We start from the raw sequence: 16219 nt of genomic DNA on the forward strand, positions 1-16219 counted from the left end.
CCTGAGCCTGTATTTGGACACGGTAAACTTTGTGTTGTCTGTTCAAGAGTTCGTGAAAGAACAGACGTAAAATAAAAAATAATGGATGGTCCTATGCAAGGCGAGCTTAAAAATGATGGAAAGATCTACACAAGAAATGTTGCGTACAAAGAGATCTTTGACATGTGAATTAACATTTCATTATTTAAATCACCTTTATTTATTGAGCTAGCGGTGAGCTCTTAAGAAATGTACCGCCAGAGGTTTCCTTCATTGCACTCTACTTTAAGCAATTAAACAAGCAGAAGGGGGAAACCCCGTGGGGCAGCAAGCAAAGGGACGTCCTCGCCGCCTGCCCTGGGTAATTCAGTTTAAATTAGCAGACACCTTTGCACAAATCATTTTAATTACAATTTATAATATCTAGAACAGCGGTCATTTCGTGTGATCGCCGAGCTTTCTAGTTTTATATAACAGTCTACATATTTCACATTAATTGTATTTAAAGTATTCAATATTTTATTTCTTCATACTCCATTGACGATGCAAGCGGCCAAGGATGAAATTGCTGGAAACTAGTAAGTAGACCTAATCTCAAATCTCGGCAAATGGGCTGACTGCATGGCAATTTATGCGATTTTCTCTACGTATAAGGCGAATACGAGCAAGTTCTTAAAACGTCTTCCACGAAGACCTCTTTGAAGTGACCTAGCCTAATTCTAGTGAGGGATTTTCTTTGCTACCCCGCAAAGTTTGTCGGTTTATCACATTCTTTTGCACCGGTACAATTTGTTTTCTTTGGTATAGTTGTTTATATTTTCTTATTTGTTGCTTGTATTTTTAATTTTATTTTGTAGTTAAAATTTTTGTAGTTATAATAGGTTTCACCATATGTTTAGTCACTTGTATATTTTAAGCTCAACTTCTTCCATTTGAAACATGCATATCTCACATCGTTGCATATTGCGGAACAGCTTCTGTTATTTGAATAGGTTAAGATACTTACTATCGAAAGATCTTTAATAGCTATTCACTTAGTTTTTGGTAAGCACCCTCCCTCAATTCAGTGGCATAATAGATATTCTCTGGCTTGAGAACTCACTGTACTTGCAGAGTTCTAATTACTATTTCATGAAATTTATTGAAACTTCCTATATCGAATGAAGCTCAAACTAGGGCACAATTTTACCTATTTGTGAGTGAACATCGAATAGTAGTATTTTTAAATAACTGACTAAATAAAGTACGATAGTCTTATACTTTCTGGGATGGAGAAGCATGTTCAATTTGTAGAAGCTTCCTCATATTTCCCTTCAAGGTTTATTATTAATTTGCTTAGAACATTAGTATCAGAAAGGATAAGAGCGTTAAACATCGGTAATTGAACTTGAGTTTAAAACTTGGCGAATGGGTTGGCTGCATGAGCGTTTCGTGGTTTCTTACTTGAATAAAATGGATTCAAACTAATGTTTTTCTTGGAAAGATCCTCCACGGAGGCATACCTCCTTAGATAGATAACTTAGCACAATTCGTTGTAACGTACCATAAACTGTATGTTATCATAATTTGACCGATACATCTATTCAAATCCCAAACATTTCACAATGAGTATCTAGAACACAAAGAATAAGTTCTCAAATAAAATTCGTGAAAGGAAAATATAGTACAACTCAAATAATAATCCGTTTCACCGCTCTTTTATAACCTATAATCAGACTCTATAGACTAACCTATAAATACAATACATTGATTCATCAAAATTCACAATTTGCCAGACACTTCGTACTGTGAGACTAAATACTATTCTTTTGAAGACAACTGTAATAAGTAGTTTTGTTTCTATACCACAGAAACACCCATTTTACACACCGAATAACAGGAATGCACTGTAAATTTGATAAAAAGTTAACAATCCAAAATCAATTAAATTTTGAAACCTTAGCTGAATTAAAACCAGCTACTCTTCAGATCAGTCTTTTTCTTTCTTTCACGCACAAATACCGGATCCTATACTATCATTGGAATGTTCAGTTTTTCCTAGTCTTTTAGTGAAAGTCTTTTAACTAAAAATTTCTAATACGATTCGGCTTGCTTGAATATTCCCGTGAAGTCAAAACGACTACACTTCAGCAGGAATTCTAACATATGAACTAAAAAAAGTGCCAAGGTGCCAAATTTGTTGAGAAGGTAACAAGAGACGACTGCGTGTTTTAGTCCAAAGAGGCTTTGTCCCTGAGAGACTATAGTTTCTGTTTTGCGATTTTGCGTCGAATCACTCTGAATGTGCGTTTCACTTTTCAAACTGTTGCCACCAAATATTATCGCCCTTTAGTATATTTGAAGAAATTAAATAATGAAGAATCTGCATAAGTGTATGTATGTTTCTCGCATTGGGATAAAATAGCGGTACCTAGAGCCATTAAAATTTGACTAACCTTATCTTCCATAGAATATGTCCATGTCGAATCCCTAATTTAAATTTGAAATTTGTTTTATTATCGATTTCATATTTTGTAACACTTCAACGAATTTTTTATTAGCAAACTCAAGGATTTTAAACGAGCAATGGCAACGTTGTACAGAAAAAAAAAAAAAAAAAATTTTATCTCCAGCGCGTGAGACTGTGCATCGGAAATTTCTAAAGATATGCTCAATTTAAAATTATTTTGCGATATTTAGCTGAATTTTATGATTTAAGTGCGAAGAACATGGTATTTAATAAATAAAGGTAACACACGAAATGTTAAAAAAAGTCCCTTTCGACGTAATTTAAAATCTGAAACCTTTCAGATTTTCTTTTTTTTTAATTTCTCGTTCATTTCTGTTTCTCCTTCTAAGACCTTTGTGGCTTGATGTGTTGCCATGAAGAAGCAATCATTTACCATAAGTTCACTTGTAACGTCTTTCAAGAAATAGACTGCTCGTTTAGCTGCCTCAAACCACATTATTAAGATTTTTTATTAGCTACTGAAGCGCATCCGTTGTTAGCGAAGCTTACTGCCGTACTGAAGGGCCCGGTTCTGAATCAAAGTCATGGATGTTTATATATGTATAGCGACTGTGCGGCATGGGGCACTCTGAATACGCGGCAAGCCGAAAGTCCTCGAGAGGTTGCTGTTAGGGGAAGATGGGTGGAGAACTTTGGTTCGTCCCCCCCGAGAGTTCTCCATCAAAATTGGGGGGGGGGGCGGAACTGAGCAAAGTCGTACTGTCACTGTATGGTTCTTACGAACGACAGGCGCAATTGTCCACTCCTTTCCATGATGAATTTTGTGGGCTTTTTATGATGTTATTGACACACAATGAGATATAAATCACAACACAAAAACTGGAAAGATAAATTTTCGAAATACAATCCCTTCCTTATTGAGAAAATTACTAATGCTATCTTCTGTAAACCCCTAATATTCTTTAATCTTCATGAACTTGAAAAGAAAACTAGTTCTTTTCCTTTGAAACCCACTGCTTTGTCTCGGAACTGTAGATATGAAACAGAGCAACTCCTACATCCTGAGATGTTGTGGAAGGTTTTTGGAAGCTATTCAAAGAGAATCGTTGAAGATATTTGGCATAATTTCAATTTAAACGTTTCCAAGGAGAGCTCCAATCAGAGGAAAAAATTTAGGATCGGTGCATGCATGCGTGAAATCAGATCTACATAAGAAAAACTCAAAATCCATCTGAACTTTGTTAGGAGTCATTTAAATCAGAACTGTAAACATGTCGGCATAAAATGATCATAATTATGAAATCCCTAGTAGATATTTTAAGTAAGTTTAAAAAATTATTTTATTTAAAATGATTTTTTTCTATCATTATACCATTTTATCCTTTGATTTTTAAATTTGAATAGGAGAGATAACATTCGCATTAAAATGTAGTTTAAAATAATGCATACCCTCCCTGAAGAGTAGTGTATGTGTTATATTTATAGTAATATGTGGGTCATAAAATTAAATGCGAATGTATGTTTTCCTTGCTTATATGAAGTATTATATTAACCAAGGCAAATAATAAGTCTAGAAAGGTTATTTCTTATAGGTATGTCACTTGAATAGGGCAAGGCTCATAACGGCTATCTTTTTTAAAAGGAGTGCCTTCGTGGAGGACTCTCTAAGAGAAACTAATTCGCATTTACGTTATACATAGAGAAAACCACAAAAAGTAACCATGCAGTTACCTCGTTTGCCTGGGATCGAACCCGAGTGGAAGTTCCAGTATTGAGTGGTCTTAACCTCTCAGCTACTAATGCGAACTAGGAAGTATTATTATATAAATTAGGAACTTATCCCTAACAGTACTTATAAATTTGAAAGGATTGAGGTTGTTCGTTTTACCTATTAAGTTAATTGGTGCAGTATCTGTCCACAGGAACTTGGATACTGAGAATAAGAAATAAGTTCTGTACTGTAGCGTACGTTATTTAACTTATTTCTTCATTAGCTCAAGATTCGTAATTAGTCTGAGAAATGCAGAAAACAAATAATTGACTCGATTAAAATCAGTTCAGTCTTTATTTCAAATATTGGGCCAAAGTTTGTTCAATAAATGAAACGAAACAGGTTATAGGCAGTTTTTCACCTCTGACAATTTGTACTTTTTTTATGCGGGATGGAACATTCTGCACAATTCATATTTAAAAAAAAATGGAAGATCAAAATCATACAAATGTCTTGTTTTCGTTATTTATTTATATGCAGGCACACTGAAGATGTAATAACTATTAGAATAAAGCACAATTACTCCAAAACAGTGTTTGCAATCAAAATTCGGAGACCCATCTTTTGCACGGAAACATTACGATAGTGGAGTCTCTGATACTGCTAAACTTTGTAGGCAATTCTAGGTTTCGCTTCCACAGATTCACGGGTTAAGTGCATGGCCTTTTCATAGAGTTGTAAGGTATTTTATCGCTCCTTACCGTCTGCCTTTATGGCGTAGCTGGAAAACAAGTTCAGCTAGCAATTAGAGCATCCGGAGTTCGAAATGCATTTACAACGTTGCGGAATTTTTTCAATTTTCTGGCTTGGTAAAATGAAAAAAGACTCTACAAAGCGAGATGCGGTGTATGCTTTAAAAAAGAAAACGAAGCCAGAATTTGTTTTTATTCTGTGTGTCCTTCCTTATCATTATCATATTTAGACAGGTAGTATTCGAAGGGTCTGGCTCTGTTTTATTAAATTTAACCTAACCTGGAAATTATCTGATAACCAGTTTATAATACCAGTGGTGATCGAATTTTATCTCGGTAAAAGCCACATGTCGGAATTCAGGAAAGTTCGAAAGCCGAAACTAGCTTTTTTGAAATCTAGTTGCGCCATAAGTCATATTTTAGATCATTTTAAGACTAATGAAACAGCTTTGAAAAGAAAAGGAACTTTGGATTTTAAACAATCATTCAATGACGGTGTGCCTTCAGCATGTGATAATTTTCTTTTGGACACAGAGTAATTCTAGCTTACTATATTTCATACATATACTTTATTTGTATGAGAATAACACTACTTGCCTGCGAGAAGAGCATCGTGAGCCGCATTACGGCCACTCCTGCTATATACAGCCCATACTCTGACAACGAGACTATTTCTTCGAAGTCGGTAATAAGCTTTAAACATTTTAATTCTTTGGCTGTTTTCCAATACTTAGGATTCAGCGTATGACAAAAAGATTTGACGAAAGGTTGAAACTGAATTTTCGACATCAATGAAAGAAAAATTGCACATGTCTGTTTCAAGTGAGTTGAATAATATTTGTTTTGCAATGGTTCTGGGAATGGTTTCATTTTCTGTGCAAGTTCATAATGTTCTTACATTATTAATTCATTTCTTCACTGTACTGAATCATAACTTAAAATTCTAGAAAATGGTTAAATGTTAAATACGTTTGCAAGTATCAACGTCTATTTAATAGAAACATGTCTTTAAGAAAACAAGTATAAATATGGCATTTTATATTAATAATACAAATTTCAGGTAATTAATTATTTATTAAAAATAATCAATAAAAGGCTATATTAAAAACTGCCCATTCATGTAAATTACTCGAGGAAAATAACTTCATGCAGTTTAAACTAAACAAAAAGTAGTTCAAAGTAAAAATGAAAACATTTAAACATAAAATTCATTCAGATTTGCATTATGTTATTTAATTATAAATTTACGAATTAACGTTTTGCTTTGTTAGTTCAGAAGTATTAAGTTCAAATAATTTATTATTGCTTATTTATTAACTTCTTTCGATAATGTAGTTAGTTCTTCGTAACTGAAGGAGCAAAAATAAGGTATTTCATCAAAAGGTTTTTTGCATAGGAGGGAAAAAAGACTAATAAAAAAATACTTGCAAGAGTTACTGCTGAAATTAATGAGAATAAAGTTTTACGCTTTGAAATTTTTGATCAGATAAATGAGAATGAAACTTTTTGCTGACACGAAGGAAAGTACATTCAGTGATGCTTCATACCATCGATAATTATCACGCAATGCATGCTGGCATTTATCTTCATACCAGTCTAATGTTTTCTTGCTCTATTAAAAAAAAAAAAAAAAAAAAAAAAAAAAAAAAACCTGAAAGCTTTCAGATTCTACATTACGCCGAAAGGGCGTTTCTTAACGTTTTCTGTGCTATCTTTATTTATTAAATATCATGTTATTCCTACTTGAACCATAAAATTCAATTCAACAGCAATATCACAAAATAATTTTAAAATGAGCATATCTTTAGAATTTCCGATATGTAGTCTCGCTCTCTAGAGACAAAAATGTTTTTTTCCGTACATTGTTGCCATTGCTGGCTTTGAAATTGTTGGGTTTTTTAATTGAAAATTCATTAGAGTATTACAAAATATGAAATCAATAATAAAACAAATTACAAATTTGGGCTTCCATATACCCATATTCGAAGAAGGATTATGTTATACAAAATTTGATGGCTCTAGGTACCGTTGTGTTATCAGAATGCGAGAAACATACATACATTTATGCAGATTCTTCATGTTTAATTTCTTTAAATACAAAACAGGGCAGTAATATTTGATGGCAACTGTTTGGAAAGTGATAAAGACATTTACAATGAATAGACAAAAATGCCAAAACGAAATTTATAGCCCTTTTGAGCTAACACTCCTTTGGGCTAATGTGTAAAAAAATAAAATTCTGAAACTTAAATGAGGCTGACAAGCATAAAGTTTAAATTTTGAAGCATAACTTGAATAAAGTATCACAATATATGACGTGTTGCACAAAACTTAACAGTTGATTGTCACTTAATTAATATGTGAATAGTAATTTCAAGATAATCTCAAAATATGAATTGAATGCTGATCTTTAAAATAATAAAAAATCTGATGTGTACAGCACATGACTTACTTGTACGGAATATTAAATTATACGCACTTTTTCATGCATTTCATTTATACTTCGTCGATAGCGCATAAACCACAATAGAATAAATGAACTCTTTAAAATTCGCTATATTTATTTACCATAGCGACAATTTGGCGCTAGGTCAACTTAGCGGCGTTACATCTCATTCATAACTCAGATTCCACGAAAATTATATAATCTGAAGAATTATCTAATTGTTTCCACATGTTCTATTCAAGTATAATAAATCTAAAACGATGTATAAAAGAAGTTAAACAAATAAAAAAGAAATAATTTTTCACACACAATTCAGCGCCGCTTACCTAATACGCATGCGCTACTCGCAAGCATTCTCCTTTGTCCGAGACAGACTGGCGACAATATTTGCTGCTAATAGAAAACACTTATTTGCTCGAATTTCATTAGATATATATTTCTCATTCAATTAATTCAGTTCTCACTTAGCGGGAAGGCGAAAATGCATAAAAACTGAAAATATCTTCATTAAAAACTGAAAGATTTAGAAAAACATAAAACACCCAATACAGGTAAAACAATTAAAAAAACAATTTTTGCAATTAAAATTAGAATTTCTGCTCAAAAACTAACAATTCGCTCATCAGGCAAGAAAGCAAATTTTTCGGTGCACCAAACTAAACGATTCCTTTTGGTCCCCCTCGGCGAAAAGGCACTGAAGGTGCAGAAAGACTTAATTGACTATCCTGCTAAATTTCAAATGTAAACAAATATGGCTGGTATGGTAAATAAATTAGGCCTAGCCGCACTAAAAACAAACTTTTAAATTGTTGATAATTTTACAAATATTGCATGCAGATTAACTAAAGGCATAGAAACTTAACCGGAAGATAAGAACAACATAATTCAATACTTGTTAAAGAAACAAATGCACAATTTACCAACATATAAGAATAAAGAAACTGAGCTCACTCAGCCGAGTGCCGAGTAACAGAGTGGGTATATATATATATATATATATATATATACAATGTTGATGCCCTGGTTGCGACCAAAAAGGAGGTGCACAACATGTTGTAGTAGTCCTATAAATAAAATTTCAGCGTTCTGAGGTTACTCATTTTTGAGTTATGCGAGATACATACATGCATTCGTACAGACGCCACGAAAAAATCTCTTTGGAATCCATTTAAAAAAAGTTTTATAATTCGTTTGGGGAAAAAGAGTCCTTTATTCTGTCCTTGCGTACAAATGTTATGCAAAAACATCGTTAAATTGCATTCTATAGCCGTCAAAATGGCTATTTTCGTTGAAATATGGTACCGGAATTTTCTTGGTTACAATACTTCCTTTACTTCGCAAAAGGAAGTAATAAATGATAAATGATTTTGTGACTTACAGCTTTTGCGATGCTAAATTTTTAAATGAGACCACAGAGGCCTGGACGATAATATTTCGAGAGCACTTTGAATCGCCAAGGAGTTATATGTATAGATAACATTTGCAATGGAAGAAAAAGCGTATATGAAAATTCCATTCCTATTAATGAACTAAAGGATTTAAAACTAAATTAAACTACAGGTGTTGGGTTTCTTTTTGTAAATATAAAAATATGTTTTTTGTAAAGAAACCGTGAATAGTTTACATTTTATTCTAAAATAACTTTCATATACTGGAATATAATATTTCTGGAACGCACGTTGTCTTGTGACATTTGTTCTGGTCTTCCCAGAAAAATGCATATGTATTAAGAACGGGAAAAAATTACAGGTCTTGTTTTTGAAATTATTGCGTTATTTTTTACTGAAATAAAAACCTCTATATATGATTTGTAAAGATTATTTCTTCTTCCCATTTATGTTTTCTGCAGTTAAAAGTAACTCACGTTTATGATCCCTTTTTGCCTTTCTTGAAATAAATATGTCTTAATTTTAAACTTGAGAGAAAAATTATTAACAAAAATTAAAAAAAAGAAAATCCTGAAAGGTTTCAGATTTTAAATTTTCAGATTTAAGTGCAAGTTCTTTGCACTTAAACCATACAATTAAGTTCAACAGCAATATCGCAAAATAATTTTAAAATGAGCATATCTTTAGAATCCCCCCCCGTAGAGTGTTGCCATTGCTCCCTTTTAAATCGTTGTGCCTGTTAATAAAAAATCGTTAAAGTGTAGTTACAAAATATGAAATAGTTAATAAGTGAGTATAATATGTAATCTGTGAATGTAAAAAGTTAACTTTATTTAGAGAGAAACATTCTACTTTCAGTGTAAAGTAGGTTTGATAATGGTTATCACAATTCGCATAAAGAAAAATATCCTATTTGTAGATGAATCTTCCTTCTCAAAATAATTCCATCTTCATAATGATCATATACTTACTTGCACATTATTTGTATCCATATATGTCATGTCAAAACCAGCGTTTTGATGTTTGCATCATCTCTAGCTTAATATGGCTGTAATTCGCCTCATTTACATCATGCTACCACCGCATTAACCATCTGTATGATTTGGCAGATCCCCCATTTTGAAAATTGTTTTCACCTCATAGAGCGAAAATATCTACCTCTATGCGACCTGGGTAACTGATATTTTTCGGAGTTGTTGTACGCAGTGTAATGTATTTCACTCGTCTGTCAAGCGGTGACAACGTATAATTTCTTAACATAGTTGAAAGATTTAAAAATGACATTCAAGCGACATTAGAAATAAGATTTAAAATTATGGGAACATATTGTTTCTGTAAAACCCCGACGCATTTAAATGTAGTAACTTCTTAATAAATGTACATAACAATCAATAATCAAATTTTTATAACAATATTTATAAATTGTTTATAGCATTATAAAATGAATTTTCTAGCTCATTTTCTTAAATATTAACATCGTTAGTTTATTTAACAGAAGGCATTTGAAACGTCCAATGTTATGTACAACAACTTTACTATAACCGTTTTATTTGCATAATTATTATTATTTTTGTAATGACTTAAGCATTAAACTGCTTCAAAACGTTTGGTTAAAGATTTCCAAGTTTACTTTTAGCAGCAGGTAAGATCGTATTAATCTATGACAGCGCGAAATGTTCACACTTTTGAAGATTTGATGATTTATGTTATTGTTAGACAAATAATAGCTCATTTGGGAGAAAACAGAAACTGCGGGTAAGTGGGTGGAAGGAAGTGTGCGGTGAGTAAAAACCTCGAGCATTAAACAGGTGGGTATGGCGAAACAAAATAAATTTTTTTCCCATTGCGAAAAAATGAGGTTTAGAATCCATCAAGACATTTTTTATGTTTGCCTGGCCAGCCCAGACGATTTTCACACTTTGTGTGCGCCCCCAGTTTAGATAAAAGTATGAGCCGGCACCTTCGAACAGACCAATCAGTAGCAGCGCTCCGCGAGCATCGTCTGAATCATTTCTCACTGAACTAAACAGCGATCGATTGCATATATGAGTGCTTTCTCTCTCTCTCCGTTGCAAAGGTTCATTGAAAAGTATCTTCCTGACCGGAAAAAGTAGCAGACCTTGTTTTTTTTCTTCCTTTTGTTTCATTTTCATCACATTGTTTTCTCGCTGTCAACCTGTTGATCGAGTAGATTCTAAGTTTCAGAAAACGGATTAGTAGGTGAGTGGAGTTATGTTCATTTGTACTAAATTGAGTTCTTCGTTTAAACATCAGTATGAAAGCTTTGTCTTTCATATTGCTTTCTAGTGGATAAAATTTGGGGAAAAATGATGCATTTAAAAGAGAATTACGAGCTTCAGTTAACGATGACTCGTACTTCAACAATTTAAGTATTATATAAAGTATTATTATTTATTAAGTATTAAGTATTATTATTTATTAAGTATTTAAGTATTATATTAAGTATTATTATTTATTAAGTATTATATTAAGTATTATTATTTATTAAGTATTATATTTATTAAGTATTGTACAAAGGTATTTGGATTAAATTGCTTACAAATTTATAAAGCACTCTTAACTTTTAACTGGGATGGCAAGGACCTCAGAACGAGAGAAGTGTTTCACCTAATGAAAGTTTTGTTTATCTGGGAAATAACACGTGTTTCTCGGTATCTTTATCGTTTTAGGTGAAAGTATTGAATATTTATCCTGCACGAAAGTATATTTCATTATATCAGTTAAAAGTTAAATTTTATAATTTGCAATTATAATGATATAGATTAATGAACGGAAAAAAAATTTTGATGTTAAAATATCTCGATCGTTTTCACGTCTTTCAGATAAAAAATTATATATGCATATAAATAGCAGTCATCAATGTATTTGTTTTTGAACTATTATTTAAACTGTAAAATTCTTCTTTTTATTAGATATAGCATATTATTCTAAAGAAACACAAACTGGCTTTATTTCATGAAAATTTGATTCTCAGGATTCGAAGTTTTTATATTTCCTCTTTAATTTCTGTATCACCGGTTGTGCGAGAAAATAATCATCATAAAAAAGTCTTTTTCCATTCTTTAAATTTACCTGTCATGCGCATGCAAGATTAAGTATTTTTCAGCATGCAGGCAAAAACAGAATTTTTTAAAATTCGTTTTACTCTATATTGTAGGAATAATTATTATTATCACTGAATTACAAATGTCAGGTTTCTCCTGTATGAAAGTATATTGGCAATGTATGCAGCTTCTTTTTCACATATAGGTAAATATATGAAATATAGAAATATGTGAAATATTTCTATATTTCACATATAGGTAAATATAGGCTTCTTTTTACATATAGGTAACCGTTCAAAAAGAATAAGTTTTGATATGAAGATTTAAATTCAACACCTGGAATATTTTTAATATAAGCATTGGCTAGTTTCTGAAATAGTTTCTTAGATGTTAAAGATGTAAAATGTAAAATCATATGTTTAATATAAGGTATGCAGAATGACAAAATCAAGTGATAAAATTAATATGATACGGTATAAGAATTGATATGATATTATTACAAGATAACTTAATACCACATGGAGACTTTTTTATTTACTTAAAGACTTAATTAAATATATCTGGACACTTATATCACTATATTGCTCGCGCATGAGAAAATGCAACAGATATTTCTCTCAGTTTTTTATATTTTGCCAGGCCACGGATTTCGCAACTGAAACGAATATACACCTCAAGGAAATTTCCTTTATAATATTTGATAATTTCTTCTTTTGTTGCACTGACGTTTTAAAGGGGTAACTATTATTAGGTAATCATATAGGAATTAAATTGTATTTGCAGGTTAAAGAGTATATGATGAAGGATTTTATGGCTAGGAAAAAAATTTAAAAATGTGTTACGGTATGAAAAATATTCATTTGCAAATGTAAAGCATTGTACGCTTGAAATTTTCCAGTAAAATACTTGACTAAAATTCTAGATATATTGATATGATTTATGTACCTTTAAGAAATCATATTCAGTTGTACTTTTATAGTGATAATTTTCACCAATATTTAAATTGCTTAGCTGCTAGATCATTTTCGATTATTTTGCTGTATCGCATAAATCAGTTATAAATACTGTAATTCCTGTGAAAAGCAATTCATATCACTCGATACATTTTAGTCCGATTTAGTGCATCTCAACTTCTCCAGCTTTTCGGAAAACTTGAAAGATCGGTGATATTAGTTCGTGTGATGATATATTCTCTCATTTTTCAGTTGAATAGACTGTGGAAACTAACGGGTTTAGAAAAGGAAAAAATGATAATAGAATCTAAATTCAAACTGACGTAGCAAGCGGATTTTGCCTTTGAATTAAGCGCTGAAAACAAGTAGCACTTAATGCATATTTATCACTTATTATATTAAAATAAACAGATGAAAAGGTGATGAAGTTTTTAACATTTGTGATAAGTGCAATTTGGGATGTGACAAGAAGTGACTTGATATGCCGGCTATAGATTATAATGATTTCACAATACTGTAGAAATAAATAAGGATGTAGTTTTATCTAGACTTAGCGAAAAAAAACTAATCCGTTTCAAAACTTTTTCTGCTTTTCTTTGTAGAATATTTGCCCGAGAAAAGCAAGTGAAACCACGTAGCAGGAAAATGAGCAGGATTTGCATTACAGTTTCTTCAGAACGGTTCATTATAAATATTTACGCTCAGATTCAAAATTTTTTTTCTTTCCCAGTTTTTCCTTTCCTCGTTCTCATTTACAAGTGGAACTTTTGGATACAATCCAATTCCTTACGATTATAATTTTCAAACATTTTTTTTTTTTTTCTTTTTCTTTTTTCTTTATCTTTTCTTTTTTTAATGGTAAATCTAAAACTAACTGAAGCACTGCGCTTTATTGCCCGATAGTTATGTAACAGCTATTGTTGTTACACAACTAAGGTAAAATAATTAATATTTGTTATTTATGTCAATGCCAGAAATTAATTGAATTCAAAAGTGAATACGAACAAAATTAATAAAGAATTTGGAAATTGTATACTTTTTAAAATTTGTTTTATATGCAGATTTCTCAATTTCGTAGGCAAAAATTTTCTTTCAAATCAACAAAACTGCTCTTTAATAAAGCTGTTTGATATACTGTGGCTTCATTTTACACGTGTGCGACTGAAAAATGTAACATGATCCTTAGGCATAGCATGCGACAAAAAAGCGCATTAAATTATCTTCAAAAACATTTTGCAATCTAACAGAATCAAGAACGAGGACAAAGGAGAAGAATCGTAGAAAGAATTTTTTAACTTCATATTTTTTTCATCAAACGCGATTTATATGTTTTTCTTACATTACATATCTTGATGTGCGTCTAAAAATTCGATGAATGGTCTCAGGAAATAAAGGACAGAGCAGTTACAAACAAAATACCTTTACTGGCCTTCAAAGTAAACACCATTAGCTACAACACACTTCTGACATAGGTTGTAAAATATTGTTGGCAAATGTAGTTGTAAGCTGTTGTAAACTGTCAGCAAACGCTCCTTGTGAAACCGTTCCAAGCACTGTGGAAACGCTTCTTGTGAAACCGTTCCAAGCACTGTGGAAACGCTTCTTGTGAAACCGTTCCAAGCACCGTGGAAACGCGTTGTTGGATATTCACAAAATATGCAAAGCGTAAGCCTTTCAGAACATATTTAAGGCGGAGAAAAAAAGCAAAGTCTGCCGGTGGCAAATCTGGAGAATAAGGAGGGTGTTGAAGAGCAGACACCTTGTGTTGACCGGAGCACACGGATCGCGGTGTGCTGGCGGGCTTTTTCGTGGAGAATGTTCCATTGTCCATTCCGGTTAATTCTGGTCGAACCCACCGGATGCGTTTCAACAGTTCAAACTCCCTCGTTGACAGTTTGACTTTCGGATAAAAATTCCTGATGGATCAATCAATTGATGTCGAAAAAGGCGATCAACTCGTCTTAATCTTGCATTTTGTCAACCAACATTTTTGGGAGGCAGAGAAGTCAATTATACCATTAATTCTCGCTTGGTCTCCGGGATCCCATAATGGTAGATCGCACATTCAGTTGCTCAATATGAAACGAATTTCGCATACTGCGCATGCCCAGAAGAGAATTAGGTGCAATATTAAAAGAAAATAAATACGATATATGGTTGATATTGTGTTATCTGGGCGTAAACAGTTCGGAGTTTTAAAATTTCTTAGGTTGTAAGTTGCTTCCTTACTTCGAGTGTAAATATCGATTGTAAATTTCGCAAATTTTCATTAAAGAAGGATTACAAAACAAGGAACATTGCAAAATATATTTGCTGAATGTTTTTTGATTATACTTCTGAGGAATAAAAGTAACTGATGGCAATAAACTATTTTTAACTATTTACCATACGTTCCATTCGTAAATATGTACTTTAATTAATTAAGGAATAAATCCAGTTTAAATTAATGAACTAAAAGTCAAAAAATATTATAAATAATTGATATTAATAGTGATGTTTATGAGCAAAATGAACCGAAATAAAATTAAACAGAAGCAAATGCATTAAGCGCAAAAACATTTCCGTAGTATTGCAATTGTAAACAGTCGATAAGACCTACATGACGGGCCGGCTTGTGTAGGGTTGCTTATGCCCCTTAGTATCCAGTATTTCCTCCCACGCCAACAGTGCACCATTGACCATGCGCAATAATTCCGTTTGCCATTATGCCTCCGGATAATATTAGTAGCACTAGGCCTCATTTTCTGTAACGATGTTAATGAAATTTAAAGACGTTTCCATCCGAGTTTGCTTCTCTCGTCTCTTAGCCATTGCGGTACAAACCGGGAACAAATGTTCCGCTCACTCTCTTTGCTTATCTTCAACTCCTCTCCTATCATTCTCAAAGACAGCCGCCGATCATCCTCAAGCATCTTTCACACTTGTTCGATGTTGTCTGGGATTTTGCTTCTTGGCAGTCGATCCGAACGAGACGCATCCTCGACAATTTCCTTTCCGTCTCTAAAGTGTTTAAACCACTCAGGCACACATTTTTTTACTCATTGTTTCAACACCGTATACTTGCACTAACATTCCATGAGTATCAGTCTTCATTTTTCCTTATTTGAAGCAAAACTTCATGTTTACGTTGCTCCATTTGTGTTCCATTTTGCAATGACACGAGTTCTCACACTGACTCCATTAGCTTGGACGCAGCATGCATCACTGCTTCACTTCAGTAATTTGCAGGATAGCGATCACTTGTTGATATGTTAGAATGATTTACTTGGTCAATGACGTATTCATTTTTAAACAGAACATTTAAAATAATATCTTTTCAAATAATTTTACCGTGGATTTGTTTGAATTTATTGTGTTGGCGAGTGAGAAAATCATAGTATAAATAGTGGTTTTAAACTCCAATTACATGCTCGGTCTGAAAGCACCTGACATAGGCCAGAACAAAAATTTTAGCAAAATTTAAAAACATTTTTAGC

General features: G+C 32.5%; 1 protein-coding gene across 3 annotated transcripts in view; it reads left to right on the forward strand.

Annotated features, from left to right (window-relative positions):
* LOC118194985 (lysosomal cholesterol signaling protein-like) overlaps positions 1-16219 on the forward strand; it is a 203376-nt gene that overhangs the window by 25355 nt on the left and 161802 nt on the right. Inside the window, exon 1 of one of the 3 annotated variants that reach the window (XM_085817364.1) lies at positions 3620-3749. The exons of 1 other annotated variant lie outside the window; for it this stretch is intronic. The gene's annotated coding sequence lies outside the window, so the exon portion shown is untranslated. Of the gene's footprint in view, positions 1-3619; positions 3750-10699; positions 10946-16219 lie in introns of those variants that run through there. One more of the 3 variants, XM_085817363.1, reaches the window with a different exon arrangement.

This window comes from Stegodyphus dumicola, chromosome 5, assembly GCF_044657685.1.
Source record: "Stegodyphus dumicola isolate Sdum_Otavi_A_Nest chromosome 5, ASM4465768v1".
Taxonomy (NCBI): Eukaryota; Metazoa; Arthropoda; class Arachnida; order Araneae; family Eresidae; genus Stegodyphus; species Stegodyphus dumicola.